General features: G+C 38.9%; 10 non-coding genes across 10 annotated transcripts; all 10 read left to right on the top strand.

Annotated features, from left to right (window-relative positions):
• The first annotated feature begins 584 nt into the window (after positions 1–584).
• Positions 585–703, top strand: LOC142346515 (5S ribosomal RNA). Its single transcript, XR_012759571.1, has one exon. It is a non-coding gene; the product is annotated as a 5S ribosomal RNA (ribosomal RNA).
• Positions 704–2026: 1323 nt separating this feature from the next.
• LOC142346516 (5S ribosomal RNA) lies at positions 2027–2145 on the top strand. The gene has a single exon (XR_012759572.1). It is a non-coding gene; the product is annotated as a 5S ribosomal RNA (ribosomal RNA).
• A 1323-nt stretch (positions 2146–3468) lies between these two features.
• LOC142346517 (5S ribosomal RNA) lies at positions 3469–3587 on the top strand. Its single transcript, XR_012759573.1, has one exon. It is a non-coding gene; the product is annotated as a 5S ribosomal RNA (ribosomal RNA).
• Positions 3588–4910: 1323 nt separating this feature from the next.
• On the top strand, positions 4911–5029 carry LOC142346518 (5S ribosomal RNA). Its single transcript, XR_012759574.1, has one exon. It is a non-coding gene; the product is annotated as a 5S ribosomal RNA (ribosomal RNA).
• Positions 5030–6164: 1135 nt separating this feature from the next.
• On the top strand, positions 6165–6283 carry LOC142346520 (5S ribosomal RNA). Its single transcript, XR_012759575.1, has one exon. It is a non-coding gene; the product is annotated as a 5S ribosomal RNA (ribosomal RNA).
• Positions 6284–7418: 1135 nt separating this feature from the next.
• LOC142346521 (5S ribosomal RNA) lies at positions 7419–7537 on the top strand. The gene has a single exon (XR_012759576.1). It is a non-coding gene; the product is annotated as a 5S ribosomal RNA (ribosomal RNA).
• A 1323-nt stretch (positions 7538–8860) lies between these two features.
• Positions 8861–8979, top strand: LOC142346522 (5S ribosomal RNA). The gene has a single exon (XR_012759577.1). It is a non-coding gene; the product is annotated as a 5S ribosomal RNA (ribosomal RNA).
• A 1491-nt stretch (positions 8980–10470) lies between these two features.
• On the top strand, positions 10471–10589 carry LOC142346523 (5S ribosomal RNA). The gene has a single exon (XR_012759578.1). It is a non-coding gene; the product is annotated as a 5S ribosomal RNA (ribosomal RNA).
• A 1887-nt stretch (positions 10590–12476) lies between these two features.
• LOC142346524 (5S ribosomal RNA) lies at positions 12477–12595 on the top strand. Its single transcript, XR_012759579.1, has one exon. It is a non-coding gene; the product is annotated as a 5S ribosomal RNA (ribosomal RNA).
• Positions 12596–18553: 5958 nt separating this feature from the next.
• LOC142346525 (5S ribosomal RNA) lies at positions 18554–18672 on the top strand. Its single transcript, XR_012759580.1, has one exon. It is a non-coding gene; the product is annotated as a 5S ribosomal RNA (ribosomal RNA).
• Positions 18673–18694: the final 22 nt, after the last annotated feature.

Here is an 18694-nt window from a genome sequence, read left to right on the forward strand (position 1 = left end):
GGCCATTCTAATAGTTCCCCTGCTTGCGTTTACTGTATATTTGATATTTGGAACTGTCTCGGAAACATCAATACTAATTGTAAAATTTCCCTTAATAAACTAACTTTTAAGTTAGTGCAAATCGCTCACTTCCATTCTTTAGGCTGCACTCCGCTAACGCAGAGTGCATTCAAATAAAACTTATCAAATAGAGTTGATACTTACCTATTTAATAAGTTTATCACAACAATTAGGCTAAAAGCAATTGAGCTATGATTTTCCCAAGTACCGTCCTAAACCCACTGAAGTCATGCCTCCGGTTCAATGTCCGGTTGAACAAGTTCCTCGGACCCAATTCATCTCTCCCCTGTTTTGGGGCCGTTTCACTGTATTGTGGATGGTTGGAAGCAAAAAGTTTGTGCGTTGGTCATAATACACTGTATGGCTACGAATTGCATAAATTATAACACAAACGTGGCTAAAATTGCATGTATTAAGTGACTATTTTGCAAACCGCAAGGCGGCGAGTTAAAGTGATCCTGTATATGAATATAAGACTACAATACAATACTGTTGTATATAAATTCGCTCCCACTTACGCAAATGCCTACGACCATACCATGTTGAATGCACCGGTTCTCGTCCGATCACCGAAGTTAAGCAACATTGGGCCTGGTTAGTACTTGGATGGGTGACCGCTTGGGAACACCAGGTGTTGTAGGCTTTTTCTTTTGAGTATTCAAACCTCATAGGAAACTTTTATTCGATATTTACACATTTTAGAGCCTCAAAAAGCCTCGGTGATCGAAAAAGTTAAGCCTCATCGAGCGCGGATACTTTTTTGGAAATTGGTAAAAACTTGTCCAAAATGGTTCGATGTGCCAGATTTTTTTGTTTTATCCCAAACTATGGCTCAAGTGGAGCATGCCCACAAAAAATGAGCCAATTCGGACTAAAATTGACGATTTGGTGACCAAAACAAAGTTCGGTGATCGAAAAAGTTAAGCCTCATCGAGCGCGGATACTTTTTTGGAAATCGGTAAAAACTTGTGCAAAATGGTTCGCTGTGCCAGATTTTTTTGTTTTATCCCAAACTATGGCTCAAGTGGAGCATGCCCACAAAAAATGAGCCAATTCGGACTAAAATTGACGATTTGGTGACCAAAACAAAGTTCGGTGATCGAAAAAGTTAAGCCTCATCGAGCGCGGATACTTTTTTGGAAATCGGTAAAAACTTGTGCAAAATGGTTTGCTGTGCCAGATTTTTTTGTTTTATCCCCAACTATGGCTCAAGTGGAGCATGCCCACAAAAAATGAGCCATTTCGGACTAAGATTGACGATTTGGTGGCCAAAACCAAGTTCGGTGATCGAAAAAGTTAAGCCTCATCGAGCGCGGATACTTTTTGTAAATGACAATTTCAGCAATAACCATTGCTCCAAACACACCCCATATACTTGTAAAGGCCATTCTAATAGTTCCCCTGCTTGCGTTTACTGTATATTTGATATTTGGAACTGTCTCGGAAACATCAATACTAATTGTAAAATTTCCCTTAATAAACTAACTTTTAAGTTAGTGCAAATCGCTCACTTCCATTCTTTAGGCTGCACTCCGCTAACGCAGAGTGCATTCAAATAAAACTTATCAAATAGAGTTGATACTTACCTATTTAATAAGTTTATCACAACAATTAGGCTAAAAGCAATTGAGCTATGATTTTCCCAAGTACCGTCCTAAACCCACTGAAGTCATGCCTCCGGTTCAATGTCCGGTTGAACAGGTTCCTCGGACCCAATTCATCTCTCCCCTGTTTTGGGGCCGTTTCACTGTATTTTGGATGGTTGGAAGCAAAAAGTTTGTGCGTTGGTCATAATACACTGTATGGCTACGAATTGCATAAATTATAACACAAACGTGGCTAAAATTGCATGTATTAAGTGACTATTTTGCAAACCGCAAGGCGGCGAGTTAAAGTGATCCTGTATATGAATATAAGACTACAATACAATACTGTTGTATATAAATTCGCTCCCACTTACGCAAATGCCTACGACCATACCATGTTGAATGCACCGGTTCTCGTCCGATCACCGAAGTTAAGCAACATTGGGCCTGGTTAGTACTTGGATGGGTGACCGCTTGGGAACACCAGGTGTTGTAGGCTTTTTCTTTTGAGTATTCAAACCTCATAGAAAACTTTTATTCGATATTTACACATTTTAGAGCCTCAAAAAGCCTCGGTGATCGAAAAAGTTAAGCCTCATCGAGCGCGGATGCTTTTTTGGAAATTGGTAAAAACTTGTCCAAAATGGTTCGATGTGCCAGATTTTTTTGTTTTATCCCAAACTATGGCTCAAGTGGAGCATGCCCACAAAAAATGAGCCAATTCGGACTAAAATTGACGATTTGGTGACCAAAACAAAGTTCGGTGATCGAAAAAGTTAAGCCTCATCGAGCGCGGATACTTTTTTGGAAATCGGTAAAAACTTGTGCAAAATGGTTCGCTGTGCCAGATTTTTTTGTTTTATCCCAAACTATGGCTCAAGTGGAGCATGCCCACAAAAAATGAGCCAATTCGGACTAAAATTGACGATTTGGTGACCAAAACAAAGTTCGGTGATCGAAAAAGTTAAGCCTCATCGAGCGCGGATACTTTTTTGGAAATCGGTAAAAACTTGTGCAAAATGGTTTGCTGTGCCAGATTTTTTTGTTTTATCCCCAACTATGGCTCAAGTGGAGCATGCCCACAAAAAATGAGCCATTTCGGACTAAGATTGACGATTTGGTGGCCAAAACCAAGTTCGGTGATCGAAAAAGTTAAGCCTCATCGAGCGCGGATACTTTTTGTAAATGACAATTTCAGCAATAACCATTGCTCCAAACACACCCCATATACTTGTAAAGGCCATTCTAATAGTTCCCCTGCTTGCGTTTACTGTATATTTGATATTTGGAACTGTCTCGGAAACATCAATACTAATTGTAAAATTTCCCTTAATAAACTAACTTTTAAGTTAGTGCAAATCGCTCACTTCCATTCTTTAGGCTGCACTCCGCTAACGCAGAGTGCATTCAAATAAAACTTATCAAATAGAGTTGATACTTACCTATTTAATAAGTTTATCACAACAATTAGGCTAAAAGCAATTGAGCTATGATTTTCCCAAGTACCGTCCTAAACCCACTGAAGTCATGCCTCCGGTTCAATGTCCGGTTGAACAGGTTCCTCGGACCCAATTCATCTCTCCCCTGTTTTGGGGCCGTTTCACTGTATTTTGGATGGTTGGAAGCAAAAAGTTTGTGCGTTGGTCATAATACACTGTATGGCTACGAATTGCATAAATTATAACACAAACGTGGCTAAAATTGCATGTATTAAGTGACTATTTTGCAAACCGCAAGGCGGCGAGTTAAAGTGATCCTGTATATGAATATAAGACTACAATACAATACTGTTGTATATAAATTCGCTCCCACTTACGCAAATGCCTACGACCATACCATGTTGAATGCACCGGTTCTCGTCCGATCACCGAAGTTAAGCAACATTGGGCCTGGTTAGTACTTGGATGGGTGACCGCTTGGGAACACCAGGTGTTGTAGGCTTTTTCTTTTGAGTATTCAAACCTCATAGAAAACTTTTATTCGATATTTACACATTTTAGAGCCTCAAAAAGCCTCGGTGATCGAAAAAGTTAAGCCTCATCGAGCGCGGATACTTTTGTGGAAATCGGTAAAAACTTGTGCAAAATGGTTCGCTGTGCCAGATTTTTTTGTTTTATCCCAAACTATGGCTCAAGTGAAGCATGCCCACAAAAAATGAGCCAATTCGGACTAAAATTGACGATTTGGTGACCAAAACAATGTTCGGTGATCGAAAAAGTTAAGCCTCATCGAGCGCGGATACTTTTTTGGAAATCGGTAAAAACTTGTGCAAAATGGTTCGCTGTGCCAGATTTTTTTGTTTTATCCCAAACTATGGCTCAAGTGGAGCATGCCCACAAAAAATGAGCCGATTCGGACTAAAATTGACGATTTGGTGACCAAAACAATGTTCGGTGATCGAAAAAGTTAAGCCTCATCGAGCGCGGATACTTTTTTGGAAATCGGTAAAAACTTGTGCAAAATGGTTTGCTGTGCCAGATTTTTTTGTTTTATCCCCAACTATGGCTCAAGTGGAGCATGCCCACAAAAAATGAGCCATTTCGGACTAAGATTGACGATTTGGTGGCCAAAACCAAGTTCGGTGATCGAAAAAGTTAAGCCTCATCGAGCGCGGATACTTTTTGTAAATGACAATTTCAGCAATAACCATTGCTCCAAACACACCCCATATACTTGTAAAGGCCATTCTAATAGTTCCCCTGCTTGCGTTTACTGTATATTTGATATTTGGAACTGTCTCGGAAACATCAATACTAATTGTAAAATTTCCCTTAATAAACTAACTTTTAAGTTAGTGCAAATCGCTCACTTCCATTCTTTAGGCTGCACTCCGCTAACGCAGAGTGCATTCAAATAAAACTTATCAAATAGAGTTGATACTTACCTATTTAATAAGTTTATCACAACAATTAGGCTAAAAGCAATTGAGCTATGATTTTCCCAAGTACCGTCCTAAACCCACTGAAGTCATGCCTCCGGTTCAATGTCCGGTTGAACAGGTTCCTCGGACCCAATTCATCTCTCCCCTGTTTTGGGGCCGTTTCACTGTATTGTGGATGGTTGGAAGCAAAAAGTTTGTGCGTTGGTCATAATACACTGTATGGCTACGAATTGCATAAATTATAACACAAACGTGGCTAAAATTGCATGTATTAAGTGACTATTTTGCAAACCGCAAGGCGGCGAGTTAAAGTGATCCTGTATATGAATATAAGACTACAATACAATACTGTTGTATATAAATTCGCTCCCACTTACGCAAATGCCTACGACCATACCATGTTGAATGCACCGGTTCTCGTCCGATCACCGAAGTTAAGCAACATTGGGCCTGGTTAGTACTTGGATGGGTGACCGCTTGGGAACACCAGGTGTTGTAGGCTTTTTCTTTTGAGTATTCAAACCTCATAGAAAACTTTTATTCGATATTTACACATTTTAGAGCCTCAAAAAGCCTCGGTGATCGAAAAAGTTAAGCCTCATCGAGCGCGGATACTTTTTTGGAAATCGGTAAAAACTTGTGCAAAATGGTTCGCTGTGCCAGATTTTTTTGTTTTATCCCAAACTATGGCTCAAGTGGAGCATGCCCACAAAAAATGAGCCAATTCGGACTAAAATTGACGATTTGGTGACCAAAACAAAGTTCGGTGATCGAAAAAGTTAAGCCTCATCGAGCGCGGATACTTTTTTGGAAATCGGTAAAAACTTGTGCAAAATGGTTTGCTGTGCCAGATTTTTTTGTTTTATCCCCAACTATGGCTCAAGTGGAGCATGCCCACAAAAAATGAGCCATTTCGGACTAAGATTGACGATTTGGTGGCCAAAACCAAGTTCGGTGATCGAAAAAGTTAAGCCTCATCGAGCGCGGATACTTTTTGTAAATGACAATTTCAGCAATAACCATTGCTCCAAACACACCCCATATACTTGTAAAGGCCATTCTAATAGTTCCCCTGCTTGCGTTTACTGTATATTTGATATTTGGAACTGTCTCGGAAACATCAATACTAATTGTAAAATTTCCCTTAATAAACTAACTTTTAAGTTAGTGCAAATCGCTCACTTCCATTCTTTAGGCTGCACTCCGCTAACGCAGAGTGCATTCAAATAAAACTTATCAAATAGAGTTGATACTTACCTATTTAATAAGTTTATCACAACAATTAGGCTAAAAGCAATTGAGCTATGATTTTCCCAAGTACCGTCCTAAACCCACTGAAGTCATGCCTCCGGTTCAATGTCCGGTTGAACAGGTTCCTCGGACCCAATTCATCTCTCCCCTGTTTTGGGGCCGTTTCACTGTATTTTGGATGGTTGGAAGCAAAAAGTTTGTGCGTTGGTCATAATACACTGTATGGCTACGAATTGCATAAATTATAACACAAACGTGGCTAAAATTGCATGTATTAAGTGACTATTTTGCAAACCGCAAGGCGGCGAGTTAAAGTGATCCTGTATATGAATATAAGACTACAATACAATACTGTTGTATATAAATTCGCTCCCACTTACGCAAATGCCTACGACCATACCATGTTGAATGCACCGGTTCTCGTCCGATCACCGAAGTTAAGCAACATTGGGCCTGGTTAGTACTTGGATGGGTGACCGCTTGGGAACACCAGGTGTTGTAGGCTTTTTCTTTTGAGTATTCAAACCTCATAGAAAACTTTTATTCGATATTTACACATTTTAGAGCCTCAAAAAGCCTCGGTGATCGAAAAAGTTAAGCCTCATCGAGCGCGGATACTTTTTTGGAAATCGGTAAAAACTTGTGCAAAATGGTTCGCTGTGCCAGATTTTTTTGTTTTATCCCAAACTATGGCTCAAGTGGAGCATGCCCACAAAAAATGAGCCAATTCGGACTAAAATTGACGATTTGGTGACCAAAACAAAGTTCGGTGATCGAAAAAGTTAAGCCTCATCGAGCGCGGATACTTTTTTGGAAATCGGTAAAAACTTGTGCAAAATGGTTTGCTGTGCCAGATTTTTTTGTTTTATCCCCAACTATGGCTCAAGTGGAGCATGCCCACAAAAAATGAGCCATTTCGGACTAAGATTGACGATTTGGTGGCCAAAACCAAGTTCGGTGATCGAAAAAGTTAAGCCTCATCGAGCGCGGATACTTTTTGTAAATGACAATTTCAGCAATAACCATTGCTCCAAACACACCCCATATACTTGTAAAGGCCATTCTAATAGTTCCCCTGCTTGCGTTTACTGTATATTTGATATTTGGAACTGTCTCGGAAACATCAATACTAATTGTAAAATTTCCCTTAATAAACTAACTTTTAAGTTAGTGCAAATCGCTCACTTCCATTCTTTAGGCTGCACTCCGCTAACGCAGAGTGCATTCAAATAAAACTTATCAAATAGAGTTGATACTTACCTATTTAATAAGTTTATCACAACAATTAGGCTAAAAGCAATTGAGCTATGATTTTCCCAAGTACCGTCCTAAACCCACTGAAGTCATGCCTCCGGTTCAATGTCCGGTTGAACAGGTTCCTCGGACCCAATTCATCTCTCCCCTGTTTTGGGGCCGTTTCACTGTATTGTGGATGGTTGGAAGCAAAAAGTTTGTGCTTTGGTCATAATACACTGTATGGCTACGAATTGCATAAATTATAACACAAACGTGGCTAAAATTGCATGTATTAAGTGACTATTTTGCAAACCGCAAGGCGGCGAGTTAAAGTGATCCTGTATATGAATATAAGACTACAATACAATACTGTTGTATATAAATTCGCTCCCACTTACGCAAATGCCTACGACCATACCATGTTGAATGCACCGGTTCTCGTCCGATCACCGAAGTTAAGCAACATTGGGCCTGGTTAGTACTTGGATGGGTGACCGCTTGGGAACACCAGGTGTTGTAGGCTTTTCCTTTTGAGTATTCAAACCTCATAGAAAACTTTTATTCGATATTTACACATTTTAGAGCCTCAAAAAACCTCGGTGATCGAAAAAGTTAAGCCTCATCGAGCGCGGATACTTTTTTGGAAATTGGTAAAAACTTGTCCAAAATGGTTCGATGTGCCAGATTTTTTTGTTTTATCCCAAACTATGGCTCAAGTGGAGCATGCCCACAAAAAATGAGCCAATTCGGACTAAAATTGACGATTTGGTGACCAAAACAAAGTTCGGTGATCGAAAAAGTTAAGCCTCATCGAGCGCGGATACTTTTTTGGAAATCGGTAAAAACTTGTGCAAAATGGTTCGCTGTGCCAGATTTTTTTGTTTTATCCCAAACTATGGCTCAAGTGGAGCATGCCCACAAAAAATGAGCCAATTCGGACTAAAATTGACGATTTGGTGACCAAAACAAAGTTCGGTGATCGAAAAAGTTAAGCCTCATCGAGCGCGGATACTTTTTTGGAAATCGGTAAAAACTTGTGCAAAATGGTTTGCTGTGCCAGATTTTTTTGTTTTATCCCCAACTATGGCTCAAGTGGAGCATGCCCACAAAAAATGAGCCATTTCGGACTAAGATTGACGATTTGGTGGCCAAAACCAAGTTCGGTGATCGAAAAAGTTAAGCCTCATCGAGCGCGGATACTTTTTGTAAATGACAATTTCAGCAATAACCATTGCTCCAAACACACCCCATATACTTGTAAAGGCCATTCTAATAGTTCCCCTGCTTGCGTTTACTGTATATTTGATATTTGGAACTGTCTCGGAAACATCAATACTAATTGTAAAATTTCCCTTAATAAACTAACTTTTAAGTTAGTGCAAATCGCTCACTTCCATTCTTTAGGCTGCACTCCGCTAACGCAGAGTGCATTCAAATAAAACTTATCAAATAGAGTTGATACTTACCTATTTAATAAGTTTATCACAACAATTAGGCTAAAAGCAATTGAGCTATGATTTTCCCAAGTACCGTCCTAAACCCACTGAAGTCATGCCTCCGGTTCAATGTCCGGTTGAACAGGTTCCTCGGACCCAATTCATCTCTCCCCTGTTTTGGGGCCGTTTCACTGTATTGTGGATGGTTGGAAGCAAAAAGTTTGTGCGTTGGTCATAATACACTGTATGGCTACGAATTGCATAAATTATAACACAAACGTGGCTAAAATTGCATGTATTAAGTGACTATTTTGCAAACCGCAAGGCGGCGAGTTAAAGTGATCCTGTATATGAATATAAGACTACAATACAATACTGTTGTATATAAATTCGCTCCCACTTACGCAAATGCCTACGACCATACCATGTTGAATGCACCGGTTCTCGTCCGATCACCGAAGTTAAGCAACATTGGGCCTGGTTAGTACTTGGATGGGTGACCGCTTGGGAACACCAGGTGTTGTAGGCTTTTTCTTTTGAGTATTCAAACCTCATAGAAAACTTTTATTCGATATTTACACATTTTAGAGCCTCAAAAAGCCTCGGTGATCGAAAAAGTTAAGCCTCATCGAGCGCGGATACTTTTTTGGAAATTGGTAAAAACTTGTCCAAAATGGTTCGATGTGCCAGATTTTTTTGTTTTATCCCAAACTATGGCTCAAGTGGAGCATGCCCACAAAAAATGAGCCATTTCGGACTAAAATTGACGATTTGGTGACCAAAACAAAGTTCGGTGATCGAAAAAGTTAAGCCTCATCGAGCGCGGATACTTTTTTGGAAATCGGTAAAAACTTGTGCAAAATGGTTCGCTGTGCCAGATTTTTTTGTTTTATCCCAAACTGTGGCTCAAGTGGAGCATGCCCACAAAAAATGAGCCAATTCGGACTAAAATTGACGATTTGGTGACCAAAACAAAGTTCGGTGATCGAAAAAGTTAAGCCTCATCGAGCGCGGATACTTTTTTGGAAATCGGTAAAAACTTGTGCAAAATGGTTCGCTGTGCCAGATTTTTTTGTTTTATCCCAAACTATGGCTCAAGTGGAGCATGCCCACAAAAAATGAGCCAATTCGGACTAAAATTGACGATTTGGTGACCAAAACAAAGTTCGGTGATCGAAAAAGTTAAGCCTCATCGAGCGCGGATACTTTTTTGGAAATCGGTAAAAACTTGTGCAAAATGGTTTGCTGTGCCAGATTTTTTTGTTTTATCCCCAACTATGGCTCAAGTGGAGCATGCCCACAAAAAATGAGCCATTTCGGACTAAGATTGACGATTTGGTGGCCAAAACCAAGTTCGGTGATCGAAAAAGTTAAGCCTCATCGAGCGCGGATACTTTTTGTAAATGACAATTTCAGCAATAACCATTGCTCCAAACACACCCCATATACTTGTAAAGGCCATTCTAATAGTTCCCCTGCTTGCGTTTACTGTATATTTGATATTTGGAACTGTCTCGGAAACATCAATACTAATTGTAAAATTTCCCTTAATAAACTAACTTTTAAGTTAGTGCAAATCGCTCACTTCCATTCTTTAGGCTGCATTCAAATAAAACTTATCAAATAGAGTTGATACTTACCTATTTAATAAGTTTATCACAACAATTAGGCTAAAAGCAATTGAGCTATGATTTTCCCAAGTACCGTCCTAAACCCACTGAAGTCATGCCTCCGGTTCAATGTCCGGTTGAACAGGTTCCTCGGACCCAATTCATCTCTCCCCTGTTTTGGGGCCGTTTCACTGTATTGTGGATGGTTGGAAGCAAAAAGTTTGTGCGTTGGTCATAATACACTGTATGGCTACGAATTGCATAAATTATGACACAAACGTGGCTAAAATTGCATGTATTAAGTGACTATTTTGCAAACCGCAAGGCGGCGAGTTAAAGTGATCCTGTATATGAATATAAGACTACAATACAATACTGTTGTATATAAATTCGCTCCCACTTACGCAAATGCCTACGACCATACCATGTTGAATGCACCGGTTCTCGTCCGATCACCGAAGTTAAGCAACATTGGGCCTGGTTAGTACTTGGATGGGTGACCGCTTGGGAACACCAGGTGTTGTAGGCTTTTTCTTTTGAGTATTCAAACCTCATAGAAAACTTTTATTCGATATTTACACATTTTAGAGCCTCAAAAAGCCTCGGTGATCGAAAAAGTTAAGCCTCATCGAGCGCGGATACTTTTTTGGAAATTGGTAAAAACTTGTCCAAAATGGTTCGATGTGCCAGATTTTTTTGTTTTATCCCAAACTATGGCTCAAGTGGAGCATGCCCACAAAAAATGAGCCAATTCGGACTAAAATTGACGATTTGGTGACCAAAACAAAGTTCGGTGATCGAAAAAGTTAAGCCTCATCGAGCGCGGATACTTTTTTGGAAATCGGTAAAAACTTGTGCAAAATGGTTCGCTGTGCCAGATTTTTTTGTTTTATCCCAAATTATGGCTCAAGTGGAGCATGCCCACAAAAAATGAGCCAATTCGGACTAAAATTGACGATTTGGTGACCAAAACAAAGTTCGGTGATCGAAAAAGTTAAGCCTCATCGAGCGCGGATACTTTTTTGGAAATCGGTAAAAACTTGTGCAAAATGGTTCGCTGTGCCAGATTTTTTTGTTTTATCCCAAACTATGGCTCAAGTGGAGCATGCCCACAAAAAATGAGCCAATTCGGACTAAAATTGACGATTTGGTGACCAAAACAAAGTTCGGTGATCGAAAAAGTTAAGCCTCATCGAGCGCGGATACTTTTTTGGAAATCGGTAAAAACTTGTGCAAAATGGTTCGCTGTGCCAGATTTTTTTGTTTTATCCCAAACTATGGCTCAAGTGGAGCATGCCCACAAAAAATGAGCCAATTCGGACTAAAATTGACGATTTGGTGACCAAAACAAAGTTCGGTGATCGAAAAAGTTAAGCCTCATCTGGCGCGGATACTTTTTTGGAAATCGGTAAAAACTTGTGCAAAATGGTTCGCTGTGCCAGATTTTTTTGTTTTATCCCAAACTATGGCTCAAGTGGAGCATGCCCACAAAAAATGAGCCAATTCGGACTAAAATTGACGATTTGGTGACCAAAACAAAGTTCGGTGATCGAAAAAGTTAAGCCTCATCGAGCGCGGATACTTTTTTGGAAATCGGTAAAAACTTGTGCAAAATGGTTTGCTGTGCCAGATTTTTTTGTTTTATCCCCAACTATGGCTCAAGTGGAGCATGCCCACAAAAAATGAGCCATTTCGGACTAAGATTGACGATTTGGTGGCCAAAACCAAGTTCGGTGATCGAAAAAGTTAAGCCTCATCGAGCGCGGATACTTTTTGTAAATGACAATTTCAGCAATAACCATTGCTCCAAACACACCCCATATACTTGTAAAGGCCATTCTAATAGTTCCCCTGCTTGCGTTTACTGTATATTTGATATTTGGAACTGTCTCGGAAACATCAATACTAATTGTAAAATTTCCCTTAATAAACTAACTTTTAAGTTAGTGCAAATCGCTCACTTCCATTCTTTAGGCTGCACTCCGCTAACGCAGAGTGCATTCAAATAAAACTTACCAAATAGAGTTGATACTTACCTATTTAATAAGTTTATCACAACAATTAGGCTAAAAGCAATTGAGATATGATTTTCCCAAGTACCGTCCTAAACCCACTGAAGTCATGCCTCCGGTTCAATGTCCGGTTGAACAGGTTCCTCGGACCCAATTCATCTCTCCCCTGTTTTGGGGCCGTTTCACTGTATTGTGGATGGTTGGAAGCAAAAAGTTTGTGCGTTGGTCATAATACACTGTATGGCTACGAATTGCATAAATTATAACACAAACGTGGCTAAAATTGCATGTATTAAGTGACTATTTTGCAAACCGCAAGGCGGCGAGTTAAAGTGATCCTGTATATGAATATAAGACTACAATACAATACTGTTGTATATAAATTCGCTCCCACTTACGCAAATGCCTACGACCATACCATGTTGAATGCACCGGTTCTCGTCCGATCACCGAAGTTAAGCAACATTGGGCCTGGTTAGTACTTGGATGGGTGACCGCTTGGGAACACCAGGTGTTGTAGGCTTTTTCTTTTGAGTATTCAAACCTCATAGAAAACTTTTATTCGATATTTACACATTTTAGAGCCTCAAAAAGCCTCGGTGATCGAAAAAGTTAAGCCTCATCGAGCGCGGATACTTTTTTGGAAATTGGTAAAAACTTGTCCAAAATGGTTCGATGTGCCAGATTTTTTTGTTTTATCCCAAACTATGGCTCAAGTGGAGCATGCCCACAAAAAATGAGCCAATTCGGACTAAAATTGACGATTTGGTGACCAAAACAAAGTTCGGTGATCGAAAAAGTTAAGCCTCATCGAGCGCGGATACTTTTTTGGAAATCGGTAAAAACTTGTGCAAAATGGTTCGCTGTGCCAGATTTTTTTGTTTTATCCCAAACTATGGCTCAAGTGGAGCATGCCCACAAAAAATGAGCCAATTCGGACTAAAATTGACGATTTGGTGACCAAAACAAAGTTCGGTGATCGAAAAAGTTAAGCCTCATCGAGCGCGGATACTTTTTTGGAAATCGGTAAAAACTTGTGCAAAATGGTTTGCTGTGCCAGATTTTTTTGTTTTATCCCCAATTATGGCTCAAGTGGAGCATGCCCACAAAAAATGAGCCATTTCGGACTAAGATTGACGATTTGGTGGCCAAAACCAAGTTCGGTGATCGAAAAAGTTAAGCCTCATCGAGCGCGGATACTTTTTGTAAATGACAATTTCAGCAATAACCATTGCTCCAAACACACCCCATATACTTTTAAAGGCCATTCTAATAGTTCCCCTGCTTGCGTTTACTGTATATTTGATATTTGGAACTGTCTCGGAAACATCAATACTAATTGTAAAATTTCCCTTAATAAACTAACTTTTAAGTTAGTGCAAATCGCTCACTTCCATTATTTAGGCTGCACTCCGCTAACGCAGAGTGCATTCAAATAAAACTTATCAAATAGAGTTGATACTTACCTATTTAATAAGTTTATCACAACAATTAGGCTTTTAAATAATAAATTCAGATGCTATTATTTACAGTTGTTATTTACAATGATGTTGAAATAATTCAGCAGGTTTCATTGATGAATCGTAACAGTTGGTATTTACAAGGAAAATTTATCAGATTTCATTGTTGAAGCTTTACAAATTAAGTACAAAATTCAAATAGTTTTTTGTTTGTTCAGGGGTTTCTTGCCAGGATCCATTTAGGACACTTGCCGTAAATCTAAGAGTTTCAACTTTCATATTTACAAAGACGTCGCGCCAACTATTCAGCCTTAGGGTACTTCTCGCTCCAGATAATTGTTCGCATTTGAGAATTAAATGTTCCGATGTTTCAAACTCTTTTTCGCAATAGCTGCAAATTGGTGACTCTGAAAAATTTTTCATCCATCTAATCTGTTTGTCAACAAGACAATTGAAGGCAAGGCGATATAAAAGATTTTGTTGTTGTGGCAAAAGTTTGTAAAATTTCCAGATATTTTTGCTAAAGAGAGTTAATTCTTTCGTTGAACAATTGTACTTTATGACGGATTTGTTTAAGCGGTCCTCGATAAAACTTGTTGGAAAAACTTGAGCAATGATATACCAGTAAATCTCACTTGTTCTTAAGGTTTTGTTAAGTCTCAGGGAAGTTTCGATGTTGTTCTTAAACAGAAGGATACTGTTGTCAGTTCGAGAGACTTTGAGCTTTAAAGATTTTAACAAAATTGTTAAGTCATTTGGAAAGGAAACATCGTTCTCGTTTGATGAGTTAATTTCGTCTATCAGTTTTGCTGAGATTATTTTTGATGTAATATGTGGAAGAGAGATACCTCCCACAGCAACAGATTGGTAAAGAACTTCACTTCTAATTTCCATTTTGTCACCAGTTTTTAGTAGATTGTTGATGAGTTTTTGAACATTCGTCAGAATATTTACTGTTGTGTCCGTGTGTCTTGAATAATACAGGAACTTTGGAAGGATAAAAGTTTCAATGATTTGTCTCTTGGCTCTTAAAGTTTTCGATCGAGAAATGAAGCGCATGTAAATGGCAATTTGTGTTTTGATGAGATCAAGTAAGTTTGTTGATGATTTATCAGTAAAGAATTTAATGCCCAGGATTTTTGTTACACGTACAGTTTTATAGAAAGCTATGTCTCTCGTTGACAGGATCTCACTCTTTTTGACGTTGATTTCTAGTTGAGTGCAATCGCAAAAATCTTTGACAGTGTCAAATAGTCCTTCAATCGATGATATGCGTATTGAGCAAGTAATGTCGTCTGCATAAGCCACTGTTTTTGAGCTGGTGAATCCTTTAATATGTGGTGAGTTGTCTATACAGCAAAGCAAGGGCTCAACAGCAAGTATGAAAAGTAAAGCTGAAAGGGGACAACCTTGCCTAACTCCGCGTTGTAGTACAATTGTTTTGGAAAGGTAGCCATTGATTTCAATAATTGCTTTCGTTTCATTGTAAACTGTTCTGATGGCAGATTTTGTGTATTGGTCAATGCCAATTTTATCGAGAAGGGCGAAGATGTAATCTCTGTCTACTTTGTCAAAAGCTTTTGAAAAATCCAGATTCACAAGGCATTTGCTGTTATTTAGTTGCTTATGGGCTTTTCGAACTTTATTTAATGCTATATGGATTTGTCTTTTGCTCAAGTATGCATGCTGATGTTGGCCTATTATGTCTTCAAGATCTATTAAGATTCTGGCAGATAGAATGTGTGATAGAATTTTGAGGTCAGTGTTCAGCAAGCTTATAGGTCTAAATTCATCAACAGTTCTCGGATTATCAGTTTTAGGCAGAAGTTTTAAGATTGCAATATTTTGGCTTTCAGGGACTTTTTCAGTTCGAACAATATTGTTGAAAACGCTTTGTAGCAATGGGGCCATTTCTCTCTTAAAAATCTTGTAAAAGTTTGAGGTTATTCCATCCGAACCCGGTGAGCTCTTTGCATTGAGTTTGTTAATTGCTTTCAATACTTCATCTATGGTGATTTCATTTACATCATTTGTTGCTTCGTTTTTGCGCTCGTTCAAATGGTCAAGAAAAATCTCAAAAGAGCCTTTTTTCTTGCTTTTGTAAAGCTGTGAAAAATGGTTTTCAAAGACTTTGATGATTTCTTCCTGATTTGTTGTAACACTTGCACCAACCCTAAATGAAGTAATATTGTTCGTGTTGTTTTTTTGCTTTGCCCAAGTTTTCAAGTCTTTCGCGTTTCCAAGTTCGCAAGATTGGGTCAGTTTCTTGAAGTGGATGAACTGATCTTTTTGTTTGTTGTTGTCATACGCATTTATTTTCGAGACTGTATCATTATATCGTTTTAAAATTTTTTCATTGGAGTCATGATTTTGTATTTGTTCTCTCAGCCTTTTCTCTTCGGCCAGGATGTTTTTCATTTGCGAGCTTAAGATTTTTGATTTATTAATAGCTAAGGCTTGGCAGACATCACGTATGTGGCACTTCAGCTCTTCATAACTTTCATGTGTCAAACAGTTCATTCCAAAGGCTTCTATTTCTGTTTTGATGTACTCTTTGTTTGGAAATAAAATAGCATCGTTCATTTTCCAAAAGCTTTGGCCTCGTTCTTTTTCTTCGCTTTTGTTGCTTAGTTCTAATAGCATGTGATCTGAGAAATTGCTCCGATGTACTTTCATTTCGCTGTACTGGGTTTGGTTTGTAAAAAAATAGTCTATTCGTGAAAAAGACGATGTTCTTTTGTCATAGTGTGTGAAATCAGGTACGTCCAGTTCTACCGCTGCATCAAATAGTAGAGCATGCTCTGTAACCGTTTGGAGCTTTACAAATCGCTTAACTCTATCGTCTACGCTTCGAAGAGCAGTTGATGTGTTTCGCGAATCATGACTGAAAGCATTAAAATCCCCTGCTAAAACAATAGATCGTTCCGTGTTGAGTTTCGAGAGATTTGAGCTTAATTGCTTCAACTTTTCACAATAGGAGCTTGTATTCAGATATACATTGAATACAGTTAGATTGAGTTCCGTAAAATTAATTCCAGAGTGATCTCGTGATTGCAGTATTTGATTATCAGTTTTTAGTTCTTCACTCCAAACTGTAACTAAACCTCCACTGCAGTTTATTGCAGGCACTAGATGATAGCGTAATTTGTATTGCTCAAGAACTGTTTCGTGTGAACGAGATAGAGCTGGAATTTTCGATTCTTGGATACACAAAATGAATAAAGTTCCGCTAGCTAATTTGTAGCATTTTTCGATTATTGCGAAGAATTTTTTCGGGCTCTTAAGGCCACATGAATTCAAACAGAAAACTTTGTGCTCAATCATTTTTGTTTTGTTCGAACTGATTTTTCTTCTTAATCCACTGATCGTTCAAGAAGTGTTTTGCGATTTGCGCGTTTTGTTGTTTTTGTGTTTCACTAAGTGGCCTTTTGGCGCCTGGTCTGTACTGTTTGAGAACAGCACTATTATCAAGCTCTAAAGATTGAAACTTCTCTGTATTAAGATAGGCGGAATCATTACATTCAGCGTTTTGTTTGTTGGTTGAGGTTTTGTCAGCGTTTTCTGTTTCTTGTTCTATGACTGTAGCATTTTCTGTTGTGCCACTACAAATTTCTTCTGTATAAGTTTCTTCCACTTCCTCTTCATCTATGGTCAAGTTGCAAGAGGAGGTGTCACTGATTGTTTCAGTTTCGGGAGCTTTATGAAAATTTGTTGGTTTCTGCTTTTCAGCACGATTATTCTTTGTTTCTTTGTTTATGTTTTGCACATTTTTGATTCTTTGTAGCTGGTTTTGCCATAAGTAGCACCAATCTTTATGGTGTCCCCGATACTGTAGTTTGCTTTCTTCACAGTAACTGCAGTTATGTAATGAGGGAGCATGGAACTTGATCTCTAAGCTGTTCCATTCTTTGAATTCTGCGATCCGATTTTCATATGACCAAGTTTTTAATCTTTCCTCTTCAGTTGCGTTTTTCACTGTCACACTCAGTGTTGCATAACCATTGAAGATGAGATCGCCTCCTATGTTGTCTTTCATTCGAATAATTGCGGGGCTCTGTTCTATTCCCTCTGGAAGATCTATTAGTTTCAGGGCTTCAGTGTCTGTGCAAACATAAGGGAGATTACTGAATTTGATATTGTATCTTCTAGGATAGAATGATTTTTCTGTGTTGAGGAAATGTTTGCCCATAGGAAAAACGGTTTTGCCTAGTAAATTTAGGCCTCTGGATCTAATCGAATGGTATTGCTTTTTGACAGTTGGTGGTGTGGTGGTGAAACAACAGTCAGCGAATGAAGTCTTTTGTCTCTTATGTATGCGAATGTTTTGCTGATTGTTATTTGATTTCGTGCTTCTTGCGGGAATTCGTGCAGAATTGATTTAGCACACTGAAGATAGGCGTTGTTCAAAGAATCTGTGTTTGAAATAATTGATTTCGTAAAAGGAGGAATAATTTGCATGATCTGGAATTCGCTTGAGTTGGTTTCTTTCGACAAGCCTTTTTGAGTGATTGAAGAATACATATTTTGGTTTTCGCTGGGAGTAGGCTTAATCAACGAGGGGATAGTGTTCTCCCCCATAGGGGAAAACTTAATTGTTTGAAGACGAAGACTTATGAAAAGTAGATTGTGACAAACGAAAGGTTTCTCAAATAAAAATTAGTGTTTTGGAAAACTCAGAAGTTAACTTAATAAGAACTCTAAGCGCTCTACACAACCCACTGAAGTCATGCCTCCGGTTCAATGTCCGGTTGAACAGGTTCCTCGGACCCAATTCATCTCTCCCTTGTTTTGGGGCCGTTCCACTGTATTGTGGATGGTTGGAAGCAAAAAGTTTGTGCGTTGGTCATAAAACACTGTATGGCTACGAATTGCATAAATTATAACACAAACGTGGCTAAAATTGCATGTATTAAGTGACTATTTTGCAAACCGCAAGGCGGCGAGTTAAAGTGATCCTGTATATGAATATAGGACTACAATACAATACTGTTGTATATAAATTCGCTCCCACTTACGCAAATGCCTACGACCATACCATGTTGAATGCACCGGTTCTCGTCCGATCACCGAAGTTAAGCAACATTGGGCCTGGTTAGTACTTGGATGGGTGACCGCTTGGGAACACCAGGTGTTGTAGGCTTTTTCTTTTGAGTATTCAAACC

The sequence above is a fragment of the Convolutriloba macropyga genome, chromosome 9 (assembly GCF_964194025.1).
Source record: "Convolutriloba macropyga chromosome 9, txConMacr16.3, whole genome shotgun sequence".
NCBI lineage: Eukaryota > Metazoa > Xenacoelomorpha > Acoela > Convolutidae > Convolutriloba > Convolutriloba macropyga.